The following is an 18,134-nucleotide window of genomic DNA, read 5'->3' as shown; positions in this document are numbered from 1 at the left end:
GAAGAGCAGTCAGGGTTCCCCACCTGCACCAGCTGCCCCCCACCCCAGGAGCTTCACTCTTTCCTGGGGACTCTCTCAAGACACATGTGCTTCCAGGGGACCCTGACTCCCCTAAAGGGATCACCCACCTACGTGGACCTGACATGTTATCAATATTAACAAAAATAGACTCCAATTATGGACCAGCTGCTAAAAGAGAACCGAGACAGACGAGCAAGACTCTTTAGATGGCAGACAAAAATCTGATGTTTCACAATAAGCCGTACATTTGGATATTTCATTTTAGAGAGTGAAAGCTCCCCATTTTTAAAGCCAGACCAATTCCATTTTTGAATAAATATTTTACAAGATAAGGAAAACAGCTCCTGGGCCAGATTTGGCTGTGGTTTACTGGATTGTAACCCCTGTTCCAGTTGGGGAGAGAAGACTGTGTCTTCTTCATTTCTGGAACGTCCCAAAGCCGACACACACAATAGCTCCATGTTAAATGTAGGTAAGGTGACAACCCTCTGAGAACCAGGAGCCCTTGACTCATCACATGGAGACAATAGGACTCAGAAAACCTATGACAATACAAATCGCTGCCTCTCAAACAGCTTCCCCAGTCTGAAGAGGGTCCCAGGAACATGTCCCAATTTGCATGGGGTGGCAAGAAGGGGACAGAGACAGTGAAAATGTCAACACAATGGTTCTGGACCTGAGGTAATGACATCTCTCCTGCACTAGGGATACTTTGAGATGTTTGCTCTCCTGCACTAGGGACACTTTGAGATGTTTGGAGACTTTTTTTTTTTTTGATGCAAACCATTGTTTTAAAGTCTTTACTGAATTTGTTACAACACTGCCTCTGTTTTATGTTTTGGTTTTTTGGCCGAGAGGCACATGGGATCCTAGCTCATCAACCAGGGATGGAACCCGCACCCCTGCATTGGAGAGTGAAATCTCAACCACATTGGACCATCAGGGAAGACCCTGGAGACATTTTTGGTTGTCACAACTTGGTGGTACTGGCATCCAGTGGGTAGAGACCAGAGATACAACTAAGCATCCTAGGATGCACAGGACAGGCCCCACAGTGAAGGATGCCCACACCCAAATGTAGAGTGTGAGATCAAGAAGCCCCGGATCAATCTTCAGTTTTGGTTTTGCTTCTGCTTACTGTGTGACCTTGAACTTCTTGTCAATAAGCTTTGCTAGCCCTTACTTTTCTCACCTGCAAATTGGGGTGCTGCTGCTGCTGCTGCTAAATCAGTTGTGTCTGACTCTGTGCAACCCCATAGGTGGCAGCCCACCAGGCTCCCCCGTCCCTGGGATGCTCCAGGCAAGAACACTGGAGTGAGTTGCCATTTCCTTCTTCAGTGCATGAAAGTGAGAAGTGAAAGTGAAATCACTCAGTCATGTCCGACTCTTAGCGACCCCATGGACTGCAGCCTACCAGGCTCCTCTGTCCATGGGATTTTCCAGCCAAGAGTACTGGAGTAGGGTGCCATTGCCTTCTCCAGCAAATTGGGGTTAGCAGCAGTCAAATTCTTTCCAGGATGGCCTTGAGGTTCCATGAGATATTTGCGAGTGCACTCGGCCATGTCCGATTCTTTGCAACCCTATGGACTATAGTCCACCAGGCTCCTCTGTCCATGGAGTTTTCCAGGCAGGAATGCTAGAGTAGGTTGCCATATCCTCCTCCAGGGGATCTTCCCCACCCAGGGATCGAATCTACATCTCTTGCTTCTGCTTTGGCAGGTGGACACTTTACCACTGAACCACCTGGGAAACCCTTCCATGAGATGATTCACATCAAAGGCTTAGCAAATGTCTAACACATAGTATGTCCCTAAATCTTGGCTGTTTACTCTCTGTGTGAATGTCTGTCTCTCTCATCATCTAGTAAAAGAAAAGCAGCCTTTGGAAATATTGGCTTAAGGCCAGAATTCACCATCAGCAGAACCCTGACACTATGAACTTCCAAGCCTGTGAATCAACATTTAGGATAACTGGTGCAAATCACTCTTCTTTTTACAAGTGTGCCTCGAACCTCATTTAATAATTATGCCATCAAATGTAACTTGTTGTGCCTCCCCAGCCCTCGGAGTGAACGTGAGAAGAGCTGTTAGAACCAGCAGTTAACAAATAAGCACACGTCTCTCTCTCCCTCCTTCCTTCCTCTCCAGCCTCACTTTGATCTGAGTCTGTAACTGGCTATTCAATGGAAAAAAGCAGGGCTCAGTTTGGGGCTCCCATGAACATGCCAGGGACTAGAGGGAGCCCGCTGTCACTGCACAGGATAGGATATCTCCACCTGGGACACCAGACTTTGATGGGACAATGCCACCCAGGTGATGGGTTGAGAATCTGACAGGTGGCTGCCAAGCGTGATGGTAAACCAGAAGAGGTGGGTGGAAAGTGAGGGCAGGAGAGGCAAAAAATATTAATAGATGGTGTTGAAACTTACTCAGAGGGCATTTGGCTTCCAAAGGATGTGATCCTTCTGTCTGGGCCCATTCCAATGTGGAGGAGGGGATTTCCTAATGAGAGAACTGAGGGGCTGCCCCTACAGCACTGGCCTTGGATCCAGAACCAGAGGGAGACAAATGCCTGTCAAGTTCTAAGACATGAACTACATGGAGTCCACGGTGTGAGTCAAGGCCGGTGGGGCTGTAGCGGGAGGATGAGGAAGGAACCTTTCTGGGGAAGGGAACCAGCCAAGTCTAATTTGGAATTCATTGTTGGAGTTACCAGAAAGGTGCCTGAGTTGATACAGAGGACAGAGGAGGCCAGGGTCAGTTCTCTGGGTGTGAACCTTTGAAAAAGTGTCTGCAGGCACAGAGAACAAATGTATGGATACCAAGGTGGGAGGGGATGAGGAATTGGGAAACTGGGATTGACAGTATGTATAAAATAGACAACCGATGGGAACATAGTATATAGAACAGGGAACTCAATGCACTTCGGTGACCTAAATGGGAGAGAAATCCAAGAGGGTGGGGTGATATGTTACATATGGCTGACTCATTTCGTTGTGCAGTAGAAGCTAACACAAGCAACTATACTGCGATAAAATTAATTGATTAAAAAAGAAAGAAAAGAAAAAGTGTCCGACCCACTGTCAGACTCCAATACTGGAGCTTCACTCCTTTGAGAGAGAGATTGCAGTGGAAGCCTAGTAAAAGTGTTAGTGGCTCAGTCGTGCCCAACTCCTTGCAACCCCATGGACTGTAGCCCACCAGGTTCCTCTGTCCATGGGATCCTCCAGGCAAGAATACTGAAGTGGGTTGCCATGCCCTCCTCCCCAGGATCTTTCCAACCCAGGGATGGAACCTGGGTCTCCTGCAATGCAGGCAGATTCTTTACCATCTGAGCCATCAGGGAAGCCCAGTGGAAGCCAAAGGAGTCATTTTCTCCAGGGATTCTAAGTCCCATCCACGAGTTTCACTGCCTTGGGGCCAGGAGACCAAGTACAAGCACTGGAGTTTGGACGCGGCTGGAGGTGGTACAGCCTGTGTGGTAAGTTGGCTGGTGGGTGACTCCAGGAGCCTGGGACATGGTGCCCAGGGAAGGGACTCAGGGTGTTCACCGGGAGCAGAGGCCACGGGGCAGGAGAGCTGGAAGATCTCACACAACAACCTCACTTTATAAAGACAGAAACTAAAGCCCAGAGGGGCCCCTATCATGATGAGTCACCATGATCACAGCAGAGGCTGAAACGTGTACAAGACCTAGGACATGCCTGGCCCAGTCTGAGCCCTAGAGGACCGTTGTCTTATTTAATCTTCACAACAATCAGTTCAGTTCAGTCACTCGGTCATGTTCGACTCTTTGCGACCCCATGGATTGCAGCACACCAGGCTTCCCAGTCCTTCACCATCCCCCAGAACTTGCTCAAACCCATGTCCATTGGGTCGGTGATGCCATCCTACCATCTCATCCTCTGTTGCCCCCTTCTCCTCCTTCAATCTTTCCCCACAATCTTTCACAATAATAATGCTATTATGAGCTCCAGTTCACAGAGGAGGAAACTGAGGCAAGGAAAATCAGAACATCTTGCCCAAAGCCATGGTAAGCATCATGGCTGTGAGGTGGGTGTCCCCACTGTGTCCCACCAGAGACAAACCCTGTGGTTCCTCTTGGCAGGTCAGTTTTGGAAAGCATGATCTTTTCTTTAATCTAATCTGAAAGCTTAATCTATTTTATTTAGCAACAAATCCTTACCTCAAACAAAATCAGTTGTGGAAACCCAATGTGGGAAATGGGTAAAGATAGAGCAGATATATTTAGAAGAAAAAAGCAAGTGAAAGATAAAATACTTTTTGCCATCAGATTGGCAAACAGTGTAAAGGTTGGTAATGCTCTGTGCTGGAGAGGCTGTGGGAAAACCCAGGCTCTCAGAGGTGATGGTGAGGTGGGCGTGGATGATGCTGCAACATTCTTGGAGGGCAGTTGAGCAATTTCTGTGCAACATCAACAGCTGCATTCCCTCTGACCCAGTAAGTCCACTTCTAGGAATTTACTTTATGGATATACCTACAGAAGAATTCCAAGATTCATGTAGGAATGCTGACCATAGCTTTGCCTGTAATAGTAAAAAATGCTGAGAACAACCTAAAAGTCCCCACACAGAAGAATGGATAAAATGATGGTGACTTTACCCAGTAGAATTCTCTCCAGATGTGAATCAGATGGGAGTAGTTCTAAGTGTGCTGATCTTCAGATAACCTTTTAATCAGTAAAGTGTGCTGATCTTAAGTGGGTAGCTTGACATTCCCTCTGTGTACACCTGTGTAACTGCCACCCAGATTAAGACACAGAACATGTCCAGCACCTCAGAAGGTTCCCTGCCAGTCCATCAGCCCCCCCCCCCCAGCAGAGATTAACTGTTTCTGACCTTGGGGACCATATTGTGGCTCTGCCTACTCTTGAACTTCCTATAAAGGGAATCACTTGCTATGCACTCTCTTGTATCTATTTCTATTACTTAAAGTTTTTGAAATTCATCCAGTGTAGGCATATATCAGCAGTTTCTTCCTTTTCAATGCCAAGTAGTATTCCCTGGTGGCTCAGATGGTAAAGAATCCACTTGCAATATAGGAGACCCAGGTTCCATCCCTGAGTCTGGAAGATCTCCTGGAAAAGGAAATGACAACTCACTCCAGTATTCTTGCCTGGAGAATTCCTTGGACAGAGGAGCCTGGCAGGCTACAGCCCATAGTGTCACAAAGAGTCAGCCATGACTGAGTAAGCACGCACACACACAATCAAGTTTCAGAGCAGGAGATGGAAATCATTCTATGGTTTAGTACAGGGTAAGGTGCTGGAAAAACCACTGGGAGCTTGGGGCAGTGGTCTCAAGGCCATGCTTCCAGGAAAGGCTTCTGTGGCCTACAGAACTGACCCTCCTTGGAGCCACATTCTCTGAGGATGCCAGCAGAATCGTAGAATATGATAGCATATGACGGTACCTGTTTCTCAACACTGAAGAAGCTGGAAAAATGGACAGTGGTGCAGCCATGGTGAACCCCCCCTCACACATCCCAAACAAGGCAGAACAATGGCCTCTGCCTCACCTCCCCCTTCCAAACCCCACCCGGGTGAATCTAATAGCAAACTGAATTTGTGTCCAGAACTCTAGCTGCAAAGGAGTCTGGGAAATAGAGTCTTCAGCTTTACAGTCCTGACTTACAGGAAAGAACACCAGAGGGAGGAGGGACTGGAGGCTGAACAAATCCATCAAAACATCACCAGCCTTCAGTTGCTCTTCACGTGGGCCCCTCCTCAGAGCTGCTTGAGCGTCCTCGTGACATGGCAGCTACTGTCTCACAAGCAACCATCCATGGACCAACACAGAAGCAGCAACACCTTTTATGACCCAGACCTGGAAGTCACACACTATAATTTCTGCCATAGACACACACATTAGTCCCGACTCACTGTGGAAGGAACAACACAAGAGGTGATGAGGAACACAGAGGGTACCTGGGGAGTTGGCCACCACACTAGGAATCTCAGGAATAAAAGTTGTTTTGGAAATGGATGTGGAAATGCTGTCTTCAGAGAGACAGCACAGCAATCTTTCTAGGAAAGAACTATCAGAAATGGAATTCTCTCCCCCCATGAGCTTACCTCTTCTTCTGGAACATGCATAAATCAAGCGTGTGCACAGAGGTTTAACCTGTGGCTCCACTTAGTAGATTAGTGCCCCTTGGCGAGTGACTACTGGGCCTCAGTCTCCCCTTTATAAAGTGAGGCTAATTATAGAAGTCACACCATATAGAGCCATTGAAAGATTAAATAGCAACATGTATGTAAAGCATTTCCAGAAGTGCTCTGTTGTCCAGTCACTCAACCGTGTCTGATTCTTTGCAACACCATGAACTGCAGCCTGCCAGTTTCCTCTGTCCTTCACTATCTCCTGGAGTTTGCTCAAACTCATGTCCACTGAGTTGGAGACACTATCTAACCATCTCATCCTCTACCGCCCCCATCTCCTTTCACCTTCAATCTTTCCCAGCATCAGGGTCTTTTCCAGTGAGTCGGCTCTTCACATCAGGTGGCCAAAATACTGAAGCTTCAGCTTCAGCATCAGTCCTTCTAATGCATGATCAGAGTTGATTTCCTTTAGGATGGACTGGTTTGATCTCCTTGCAGTCCAAGGGACTCTCAAGAGTCTTCTCCAGCACCATAATTTGAAAGCATCAATTGTTCAGCACACAGCCTTCTTTATGGTCCAACTCTCATATCTGTACATGACTACTGGAAAAAACATTTTCTTGCTACAGAGTCAAAATTCAACAAGTGTTCGCTGGCAACACTATCATCTGCAAATACTCACACAGCTCACAAAATACACAACATCAATATCAGGGTCTGACTCCCTGGAGGTATAATTTGAATTTCATATGAAAATATCAACCAAATGAAATGTTACTCTGTTCATTCTCCCTTCAAGATGATATCTGTGGTTCAATAGTTCTAAAGAATAACTTGATTTAGCTCTGGTGTAAGCTTCCTCCTAAGAGATTTTCAAAATTGATTCAGGGACTTTCCTGGTGGTCCAGTGGTTGAGACTCTGCACTTCCAGTGCAGGGGGCTTGGGTTCAATCCCTGGTTGGGAAGTAGGACCCTCATGCCTCATGGTTCAGCCAGAAAAAAAAAATTTTTTTTTAAGTCAATGCATTCATCAGGCAGTAAGGTGTTCAGACTACAGTTGTTCTTTGCTACCCCCCTACAGAGTTTGACATTCTTGTAACTATCACAACTATTTTTAAAAATATGAAGTGGACCCTTGGTGTCATTGAGGAGGAAGTACAGAGCTTAGTGGAGGTTCTGAGGTTCTCTCTGAATTGTCCTAAGACCTACCAGTAAGAGTCCGCCTGCTACCCACACTGCCCACAGTTTTGCACTATGATGTAGAGGAGCAGAAGGTCTCTTGTCTGCCCTTGGGAGCTTCCTGTGGACTGGCCACAGCAGTCAGCTATAAAGGCATTAAGCAGTGGACAGTCCTGAAGGGCCAGTGGTAAAAGTACCAACTTGAAACCCAGCAGCACAACTGGGAAGACCCATCCAATAGCACAACAAGGACCACGTAGGAGAGAGAGTGCCAGCTCTGGGTCTGCACTGCCTGGGTGCAGAGCTAATCTCCAACAAGGACCTGTGTGGGATGGCCTTGAGCAGAGTTCATGATACCCTGGGCCTCGGTGTTCCTCATCTATAAAATGAGGGTGACTGAAATCAATAATAGCCACTTCACAGCTTTGTAAATAAGATTATACATACTATTAGAAGATAAGTTTTTTAAAGATAAAATCATGACTCCTATAAATCTAAAATAAGTATATGTCAAAGATGGCATTTAACTCTTGAATTAATGACTCAAGAAGCTGTTACAAATGGTTCAAGGGATAATTCAGAGGCATACCTAAATACACAGGCAATCAGAAATGCTGAAACGAATTTACAAATAGATGCAAAACCGGTCAGTAGTCATAGGACAATAATCAATTGTATTCCTAGGGACAAGCTCATTTGCATTTCTATGGACAAAATCATTTGCATGACTATCAGTAATGACAATGAAAGACACAAACCCTTACAGAATCAGAAAACTGAAGGTGCATTCAGCAACCTCTTTTTGTCCATTTTGCAATTTCTTCAGACTATGTAAGCCATTGAGCACATGTCAAGTTCTCAATGACCATCAGCTTTATTCGTGTTTATTAGTTCTTTCAATGCAAGAGCCATTCTCACCCATCCTGCATTTTAGAGAAGGAAAGGAGGCAAGGAAGGAAGGAAAAAACGACAAGCCAAGCTCACATTATTTGGGGGACTGAGTGTGATACGGTTTGAGGTTCAGCTAAACTCAGGGCTTTGGCCTGGAGTTCTCTTCAACTCCCTGGGTTGTGTGTCTCCTGGGCCCTTGTCACTGGTGTGGGGGACTCTGAGTCCACACTGTGGCTCAGTCCTTGTTGTCTGGCATATCCACACACAAACTCTCCCCAAGCCCTGACCTGTGGACACTGAGCTAACTTTCCCAGGCTCCACAAACCTGCCAAGACCTCACTGGCCTAACTCTGGGAGGCAGAAGAGAGCAGCTTGAGTCACAGAATGGTTCAGGACATCTGTTGATGTGTGAATGTGAATGTCTGGATCCTAGTGGGTCACATCTTTGTGGCAAGTCTCATTTGAATGGGGCTCAGACGTTTCTGGAGAACTTATGTCTTACATCCACAGACCTAGAGGCTGCATCTCCTATAGCTGTTTCCCCAACACTCTTGCCTCGGGCCCTTTGCACGTGCTCTTTTCCGCACCCCCCACCCCACCCCCACCCCCCGACCCCGGGAAGGAAACTGAGTAGACCAGTGCCACAACAAAACAAATGTGAAATAAATTTGAACCATTGTTTTCCCTCTAAACGGGTTTGGCAAATCATGGCCCTCAAGAGACCTAATGGGTTATTCATTCAGCCCTGAGAGTTGAGAATGTTTCTGGCATTTGTAAAGTGTTACACTTTAAATGGTTATAGAAATACTGTGTAACAGCCTCAGGTTTGACCCTTGGTGCACACCTGTAAAACTATTCGTTCTCTGGCCTTTTAAGATGTCTGCTGACCCCTGGCAAGAGTGGAGGCTCCAGAGGTAGGCGAGTTTTATGGACAAAGACGTCTCTCTTTTCTCCATTTCTCAGAGAAGTAAAAGGGCACCTCCTTGAGCTCCCTGAAGCTTTCCTGAGCCATCGACCTGCTCCTTCCACACCCAGCCCTCGCTCTGGCTTTCTGCTTCCCAAGCTCTGAAGAAATGAAGAGATGGCTCTGATTGCTGAGGAAGATGTATGTTTAAGTAAATAAACACAGCCATGACACCCACTATACAGTGGACACATCCCTGCCTTCAAGAGGGAGCGAGGAAGATACATGCTTGAAATGAACAACATCAGCATACGTGAGAGTCATGTGTTTTACAGTTTTGGATTTTTTCATGTGATCTCATAGGTAAGAGGTGGGTGCCCCATGGCCACTGGAGGCTTACAATAAAGGCAGACCTCAGAGATATTGCAGGCTTGATTCTGTCACTCGAGTGTATGTTCCTCGATTCTTTGTCTCGTCACAACAAAGTTTGGAGTGACGATTCCAAACCCCTGCAATAAAGAGAGGCAGATGAATTTTTTGGTTTCCCAGTGCATATAAAAGCTATGTCTGCAATACACTGTAGTCCATTAAGTGTGAAATACTATCATGTTAAAAAAAAAAAAAAACAATTTACATGCCTTAATTAAAATATTTTGTTGTTTAGTCGCTAAGTCGTGTCCAGCTCTTTTGCGACTCCAAGGACTATAGCCCACCAATATCCTCTATTCATGGGATTTCCCAGGCAAGAATACTGGAGTTGGTTGCCATTTATTCCTCCAGAGGATCTTCCTGACCCAGGGATCGAACCCGAGTCTCCTGCATTGGCAAGAGGATTACCATTATACCAAAAGGGAAGCCCTAATTAAAATATACGCTATTGCTTAAAAAAAAAAAAAAAAAGGCTAGCAATCATCTGAGCTTTCAGCAAGACATAATTTTTTTTGCAATAACCACATCAAAGATCATTGATTGCAGGTCACAATAACAAAAATACCAATGATGAACAACTTTGAAATATTGTGATAATTAGCAAAACATGACCCAAGGACAGACAAGGGCACATGCTGTTGGAAAAGAAGTGCAGATAGACTTGCTCAACACAGGGTTGCCACAGACCCTCAATTTGTAAAAAAGAAAAAAAAAAAAAAAACGCAACATCTTTGACCTGCAGTAAAATAAGGTCCACATTATCCTCTGGGGTCAGATCACAGCTGTCCCTCTGACCACAGTAGCTGGTGTGCGAGGTAGTGGGTGTTTGGCGTCGGGGAGGCCTCTGCAAACTTCCCAGGGCTTTAGGGCAGGGTTGTAATTACGGACACAGCGAAAGTCCCAGCAGATCCGTGGGCCGCTGGGTGGCCAAGAGAAGCCATAACCTCAGGCCAAGCACCTGACCCCCTTTCGCCTCAGTTTCCTCTTTAGGAAAAGAAAAGAGGGTGAAGATACATAATTAAAATTTGTCGATTGTGAGCTTTGAGCTGCTGGGATGAAAGCCTTCCTGTTCCAGGTCTGCTCTATTGTTATAATCACTGCAGACTCTGGAGAAAATTCAAAGAGATATTTTATAACCCAAATTAGAGAAGTTTCTTGGTCCAGGAGGGAAGATCCCAGTGTAATTAGTGAGGAACCTGGGTAACAGCCTGGCCGAGAGACTCCTGGCCACAGAGGGCCAGTGAGCCTTTCACCTGGAAGGTGGGAGAGTGAGGACCAGCAGCCTAGCTGCACGGGAGCCCCCCCACTTCCAGGAGCCCCTTGGGGGCGGGTCCTGCCCATAGAGCAGAGGAGATGCCAGGCACACAGGGTGGACTTAGACCATAAGCTGGACCCCCCAGCCTTCCCCTGCCCTCTGTCGGTCCTGGGATTCAGGGCTCATCTGGACGTTCCTGGGGGTAATATTTTCTCCAAGGATTACTCCAACTCTGGTGGAAGTAAGGGGTCTTCAGAGAGGGGTGAAGTGCTCCTGTTCCAGGGCAGGAAGTCAAGGGAAAGGGGAGATTGTTTTTGAATGTGAACCCACTTTGTGCTGACAGGTGCCCCCTGCCTGCATTTCCAAGCCTGGCTAGTTAGGAAGGCAGCTGGCTTTTTTTGCTCTGTTTCAGATAGGATGCCTGGAGCTGCAAGGAACAAAAATTGCTGATTCTTGTGTGATGAGAACCTGGAAGAATGTGGTAGCAAGAATCAGCACTGTCAGAACCTGAGGCCTTTCTCCTGGGTTGTGAGATGACCACTGGCCTCCTGGGCATCATTTCTGCTTTCATGGCAGCAGGGTGGGGGTTGGGAAATTGGTGATGCTGGCTGCATCCATCCCCGGGGGCAGAAAAGCAAATGTGGGACTTCCCTCGTGGACCAGTTCAGGGGGTGTGGGTTCCATCCCTGGTCGGGGAACTAAGATCCCACATGCCTTAAGGCCAAAAACCCAAAACACGAGACAGAAGCAATATTATAACAAATGCAATAAAAACTTTAAAAAATGGTCCACATTGGGCTTCCCCTGGTGGCTTGGTGGTGAAGAGTCTGCCTGCCAATACAGGGGAATGGGTTCGATCTCTGGTCAGGGAAGATACCACATGCCACAGAGCAACTAAGCCTGTGAGCCACGACTGCTGAACTTGTGCTCTAGAGCCTGGGAGCCGCAGCTACTGACGCCCAGAGCCTGTGTTCCACAAGAGAAGCCACGGCAATGCTTCTGCCCGCTCCCCGCAACGAGAGCAAAGCGGGTGCAGCAATGAAGACCCAGAGTAGCCAGACATAAATAAACAAACAGTACTTTTAAAAAAAAAAAATGGTCCACATTAAAAAAAAAAAAAAAAAAAAACCTTTAAAAAAAGAAAGAAAAGCAAATGCCCCAGAGATGGCCTCGGGGCCCTCGCCCATGCTTTTCCTTCCCTGAGAGTGCTCTTTCCTCTCCTCAAGGCCTGGTTACTTCTACTCACACTGTGCCCCTAGTTCCCAAAGGATCCCCAGATGGTCTCCCTAAGGGACTCTTTCGACAACTGTTAACTCATGATTTTATCAATCATTCCTTAACCTCAGTCTCCCCCAGAAGACCGTGAGACCCTTGGGGGCAGGGGCTTCACACAAGCTGGCCCTAGAGCACCGCAGAGAATTTTTGAACATGCAGCTGGCAGGTGGCTGTCCTGCCACAGAGAAAACCCTGTCTGCTTCCCTCATTTCTCAAGGTGGCCATTGAGGCCCAGTTTGGGGAAGGGATGGTACGTCCTCTCCTGACTGGAGGCCACTGTCCAACATTCATCCAGCCACGGCAGGGGTGCTGAGCCCTGGCTATGTGCCATGTGCTGGGGAGATGCTGATAAAGGACACAGTTCCAGCCCATGGGGAGTTCAGCCTGTGAGATATATGCAGATTTAAAAGGAGAGGGGCATGCGAAAGGTTGTCCACACCCAGACCAGTATGCCAGCTTCCGGAACCAAAATTAGAACCAGAACAAAATTAGTACTAGGAGAGCATGTCAATCATACCTCAAAACCCTGCACCCCCAACCAAAAAAAAAAAAGGTATGGGGGAAAAAAATGAACCAAAAGAGCAAAGATGACCCCCACACTTCTCCCCATCTGACCCCCATGTTTTCCTCTAGAATCTTTTTCTTCGTAATTTTATTTATTTATTTTTGGCTATGCTGAGTCTTTGCTGCAGTGAGTGGGAGCTACTCTCTAGTTCTGTTGCGCAGGGTTCCCATTGCAGTGGCTTCTCTTGTTGCAGAACACAGGCTCTAGGGTACTGGGCTCAGTAGTTGTGGCTCCCAGGGTTAGTGGCACCATGGCATGTGGGATCTTCCCAGACCAGGGATGGAAGACCTGCCTTGGCAGGTGGATTCTTTACCCCTGAGCCGCCAGGGAAGTCTCTGTCAAGTCTTTAGCATGTTCACCAGGCATCACCTGGTCCTTCAGAGGTGAAATCTGGAGTTACTTTTCTTGTATCACTTTCTGGTTTTTAGCTCCTTGAGAAGAAAATTAGTGTCATGAATCACAGAAAAGTCTTAAGACACTGTCTACCCCTTTGCTCCCTGTACCCCACCCTTCAGACGATGCATAGGTGGCTACTCAGAGAGCAGAAGGGGCTCTCCTTTCTAAGTGGGGAGGGGGAGAAAAAAGTCTGGAGAGTCTTCCAAAAGTCACTTCTCACTGACATTGTCCCTGGAAAGGGGCAGCTTCTGTGCTAGTTGTGAAATTTCCAGCAACACCTGCTTTTCTTGTTGGACTGATTTACTTGCAGAAAAACACAGGTGCAGAAGGTGTTGAAACTGGACAAAGGAGCACAGAACCCACACAGAGGCCTGCCTGCTTCACCTTCCAACCCAAGAACTTCGCTGTGCTGCAGGGGCTTCCTGCCTTGGCCCCACTTATAGGAAGAGGCTCACTTCTGGAGGCCATGTTATCTGTTGGCGTCTCCCCTCTCCTGACCCCAGAGATGCTCTGAGCATCTCCCTTGTACACTACAGTCTGTGCCCAACAGCATCCTGCGGTGATGCTTTGTTGCCCCAAAGGGACTATGTGCATTTCATGAAGTGAAGAGGGTATCTTAAACTCTTCATTTCACCCCATGGCACTGTCTTACCCAGCTCCGTTCTCCCTAATTTATTCTCTGGTCTTCGGTGAACCTCTTGCTGAGATTTAGTGAAATTCATATTGCTCTGAACCCTTGTGTCGGCTGCGCCGGTCCCTCTAAGCCAGGAGGGGGCAGCGTTTTCCTGTGGAGCAAAGGGCTCCGAAAGCAGGAGATTGGGGTGGGGGCAGGGGTATGGGCTATCTTAAACATCCACACTACCCTAGTGTGATGAAATGGTGTTGCGAACCCATTGGACCCTTCCCCTGACCTACCTTCAATGGAGGGGGAGGCAGGCAGGTGCTGGGGGGGATAACTACAACATCAGGGCTTCCCTGATGGCTCAGAAAGTAGAGAATCTGCCTACAATGAGGGAGACCCAGGTTTGATCCCTGGGTTTGGAAGATCTCCTGGAGAAGGAAATGGCTACTCACTCCAATATTCTTGCCTAGAGAATTCCAGGGACAGAGGAGCCTGGTGAGTTAGACTCCATGAGGTCACAAAGAGTCGGACACAACTGAGCAAGTTAACAGCACAAGGGCCCCATCGCTCCCCCGGGGCCTCAGGAGACACACTTCGTCCAGGGTTCTCAGCCCTGTGACCTTGGCCTCCTGGGACTTGGCCTTTTGCAATGAGTATCCCATTTCCAAACAGCTCTTTTCTGAAGATTTTGGAGAGTTTCTTCGTGTCCTACCAGTCACCAGCAAACCAAGAAAGGTGCGAACCGGAGACAGTGATCGAAGGCATTGACAGCTGTGTCCCCCCCTCTGCCGATTTGTCCTTTTGTTCACACTAGAGGCTTGCCCAGAACTAGTTTCCACTGGACCTCCACCAGCCCTTTGAGGAAGATCTGCTGTGATAGCAGAGGATTCAAGGAGCCCATGTCCTCAACCCACGGCCACCAGTCTGGGGAGGGACACAGGTGTCACCTGGTGCCACCTCTCCCTCAGCATAAGGATGGGGTCTCCAGGTTCAGGAAACTCTGTGGCAGTCTGTCTGTGGTGCCCTCCAGCTCCACCTTCCAGCAGAGGATGGCAATGAGCAGTCCTGACTCTGACTGGGGAGAGGTGCGGGACTGGAAGATTCGAGGATGTGCCCCTATTGTTTGCTTGAAATTCAGGAAAATGTTTCCAGCATTATAAAGACCAGTACCCTTCTTCAAACCAGATTCAGAATGGGCCCAGGATGGCTCTGCCCTCTGGGTGCACAAATAAAGGCTGGACTCTGAGGTATGGGCCTGGGGCAGAATGATGGTACAAGAAGGAGCCCTCCAGGCAGGGTCTGATGCGCTCCAGGGGCTGCTGAGGGTGAGAGACCTCAGCCTTTGCTTTAGAGCAGCCCCGGGGCAGGGAGTGCATGGCTGTGCTCTGGGATCTTGCCTCCAGCACTGCTCCCTGGATCTATTCACCTGAGTGGGCAATGGGGACCACATGCCATCCGCTGCATGGCACGGTTGTCCTGTACGTCAATCACCCAGCTCAGAGCCTGGCCTTGGATGTGAACCGTCAGCTTCATTATCTTTAATATAGACTGAGGGCGCATGTGTGGGTATGTATGTGCGTGTGTGTGTTGTGAAACGAGTTAAGCCGCTGGCAAAGAGGACACCTCTGCAGTGATTAGACTGGAGAAGGAAATGGCTACCGGACTCTGGTATTCTTGCCTGGAGAATTCCATGGACAGAGGAGCCTGGCAGGGCTACAAAGAGTCTGACACAACTGAGCAACTAACACTTGCACAGTTGTTAGCTGCAATTCAGGGAATGCTACAGTTGTAGTATTGAAGAAAACAGGACAGAAACACAAAAGATGCCGGAGATTACTGAGGATTTGCAAAGCTGTATCCCCATGTTGGTACTGAAGAGTATGCTCCACAAAGGACCACCACAAGGGTCGTGAGGATAACTATCAGGAGGTTTTGTAGAGGGCTGGAGGAAGGGTAGCACCAGCTGCGTGGAGGAATAGCGACAATTCAGCCACAGAGGTGGGCACAAGCACAGGTGAGAGATGGCATGGCTCTACACTGCCCCCACTTCCCATCTCGGGCCCTGCCCTGGGGAAGAGACCAACTTTTGCACCTTCGGAGTCTGCCACCTCTAACCACACCCCCCAGCCTCACCCCCAGTCATGACCCCAACTAACCCTCCCCTTCCCAGAGCTGCTCAGACCAGGGCCAAGTGCAACCCAGGTTCTCCCCCTGAGAAGAACCTGCAGATAGGGGTGGAGGCAGACACTGGAAGGATGCTCTGGGGTTGGTCGGGGCCCTGAGCAACAGAGCCAGTGTGCAGCCTAAGATTCTGAGGATGCAGGCACCATGAGGAACCCAAAGGAGTCATTTTATAACCCTCAGATTCTATTGGGTAGAAATAATAATACTTAACATTTATAAACTGAGATAGTAATTTTATAGCAAAAAGGGAGAGGTGGATGCGGATTCCTTATAGCAATTAAAATAGCCTAAGATTTACTGAGCGCTTTGTGCTAGTTGCCAAGTTGCCAAGGTTCTCACTCACTGTCCTGTAACCCTAGCCCTTAGGTACCATTAGCATCCCCACGTAGACGCCAAGCAGGTAACTAATTTGTTCAAGATTCACGACTGGAAAATGGCAGGATTGGGATTCTAGCCCAGGCACATTGACTCCCAGAGTAGCCCCCCTCCACGCAGCTCTGCATAATAATACACTCCCATTATGTGGGCTGGCTGTGGTGACTGTCTCTTACAACCAACAGATGCAAAATTAAGTGAACAGCCACATAGGTATACCTATGGCTGAATCATGTTGATATATGGCAGAAACCAACACAATAATCTTCCAACTGTGTTGGAAAACAAGATAAAACAATTATCTTCCAATTAAAAATAAATTAGTGGATAAAAAATTAGAGTGAACAGCAGACATTGCCTTAAGAATTGAGAAAAGAGTCCATAAAAAAGAGAGAAACACCTTGGCTGCAGGTATATTACTCCTCTACACCCGATCTTCAGTGCTCAACCCGGGGGAAAGGGCACTGAAACAGGATTGACTCCTATGCTCACCTGCCCTGTGCCAGCCACTGTGGGCCACTTGGGGCTGGACTGGACCCTAGAGTGACTAACTATCTGGCTGGGGAGACTGAATGACTGGTTTCTGGACAGGTGTTTCTCCAGGACTGATTCATCATGGTTACGCGCTAAATCCTAGGAAGCCCAGACAGTATATTAAGCCATCCAAAGATGCCAGCTCTTTATCCTCAGAACCTGTAAATTTTATCTTATTGGGGAAAACCGGCCCTCACAGATGTGGTTAAGGATCTTGAGATGAGGAAATCATCCAGCGTTATCCAGATGGACCCTAAATGCCATCACAGTAAGAGAGAGACAGAGGGAGACTAGACAAGCACAGGCAGGAGAGGAGGAGGCCACCGAGGACAAAGGCAGAGCCTGGAATGATGTATCACAAACCAAGGAACGCCCACAGCCGTCAGCGCTGCAAAGGCAAGGAACAGGTTCTCCCTCAAGCCTCCTGAGCGAATAAGATCCTTGATTTTAGCCCAGTGGATTAGTCCTGTTTTCTGATTTCCATATACTATGAAAGAATATATTTCTGCTGTTTTAAGCCACTAGATTTGTAGCAATTTGTTACAGCATCCATAGGAAACTAATACAGACTAAGTGCGGTAGGGGTTGTAGCAGAAAGAGCACAGGGTGAAAAGCCCAGTGAGTGGACTCAAATCCTGGGTGTGTATCCTAAGTGGCCTGGGGTCATTATTTAGCCTTTTTGCCTCAGTGTTGTCACCCATGCAACGGAGGGGCTATTCTTTACTTATATTAGTTGGAACTATTTTAATTGCATGTGACAGAACTCTAAGTCCAACTGGTTGAAGTAAAAGATCCCAGGAAGCTTCATGACATGAAAGAAAATAAACAGTGGGGCCAGCTTCAGGTGTAGCTGGTTCTAGGGGTTCCAAGGAGCTGCCACTTCCTCTTCTCCTCTTCCATTCCCTCTCTCATCTCTTCTTCTCTTGCAAGTTGGTCTCATGCTCTCCTTCTGGAAGAGACTTCTTCCACTTGCCTCAAGACTTGATGATGACAGCTGTCACTCTTATATCCTCACAGCTTTACCAGGCTCACATCAGGATATAAAGAACCCAGAGGGAACTTCCCTGGTGGTCCAGTGGCTAAAACTCTGCATTCCCAATGCAGGGGGTCTGGATTTGATCCCTGGTCAGGGAACTAGATCCCACATGTAACAACTAAAGGAACTCGCATGCTACAACGAAGACCTGGCACACACAAATAAATAAATAAATATATATATTTTAAGGATCCCAGAAAAGGCTCTGATTGGCCAGACTCATGACACATGCCTCACTCCCAGCGTCGGTCACTGCATACGGAAGGGGGCAGTAAGTTTGGCCTGACCTGGGTCATGAGCCTCCCTGGGTACAGAGTGAGGAATGGGATCTGCGATGGCAGTGCCTAT

The sequence above is a fragment of the Oryx dammah genome, unplaced genomic scaffold (assembly GCF_014754425.2).
Source record: "Oryx dammah isolate SB20612 unplaced genomic scaffold, SCBI_Odam_1.1 HiC_scaffold_10, whole genome shotgun sequence".
NCBI classification, from domain to species: Eukaryota; Metazoa; Chordata; class Mammalia; order Artiodactyla; family Bovidae; genus Oryx; species Oryx dammah.
The sequence above is the reverse complement of the archived record's forward strand: the minus strand, read 5'-3'. Positions refer to the sequence as shown.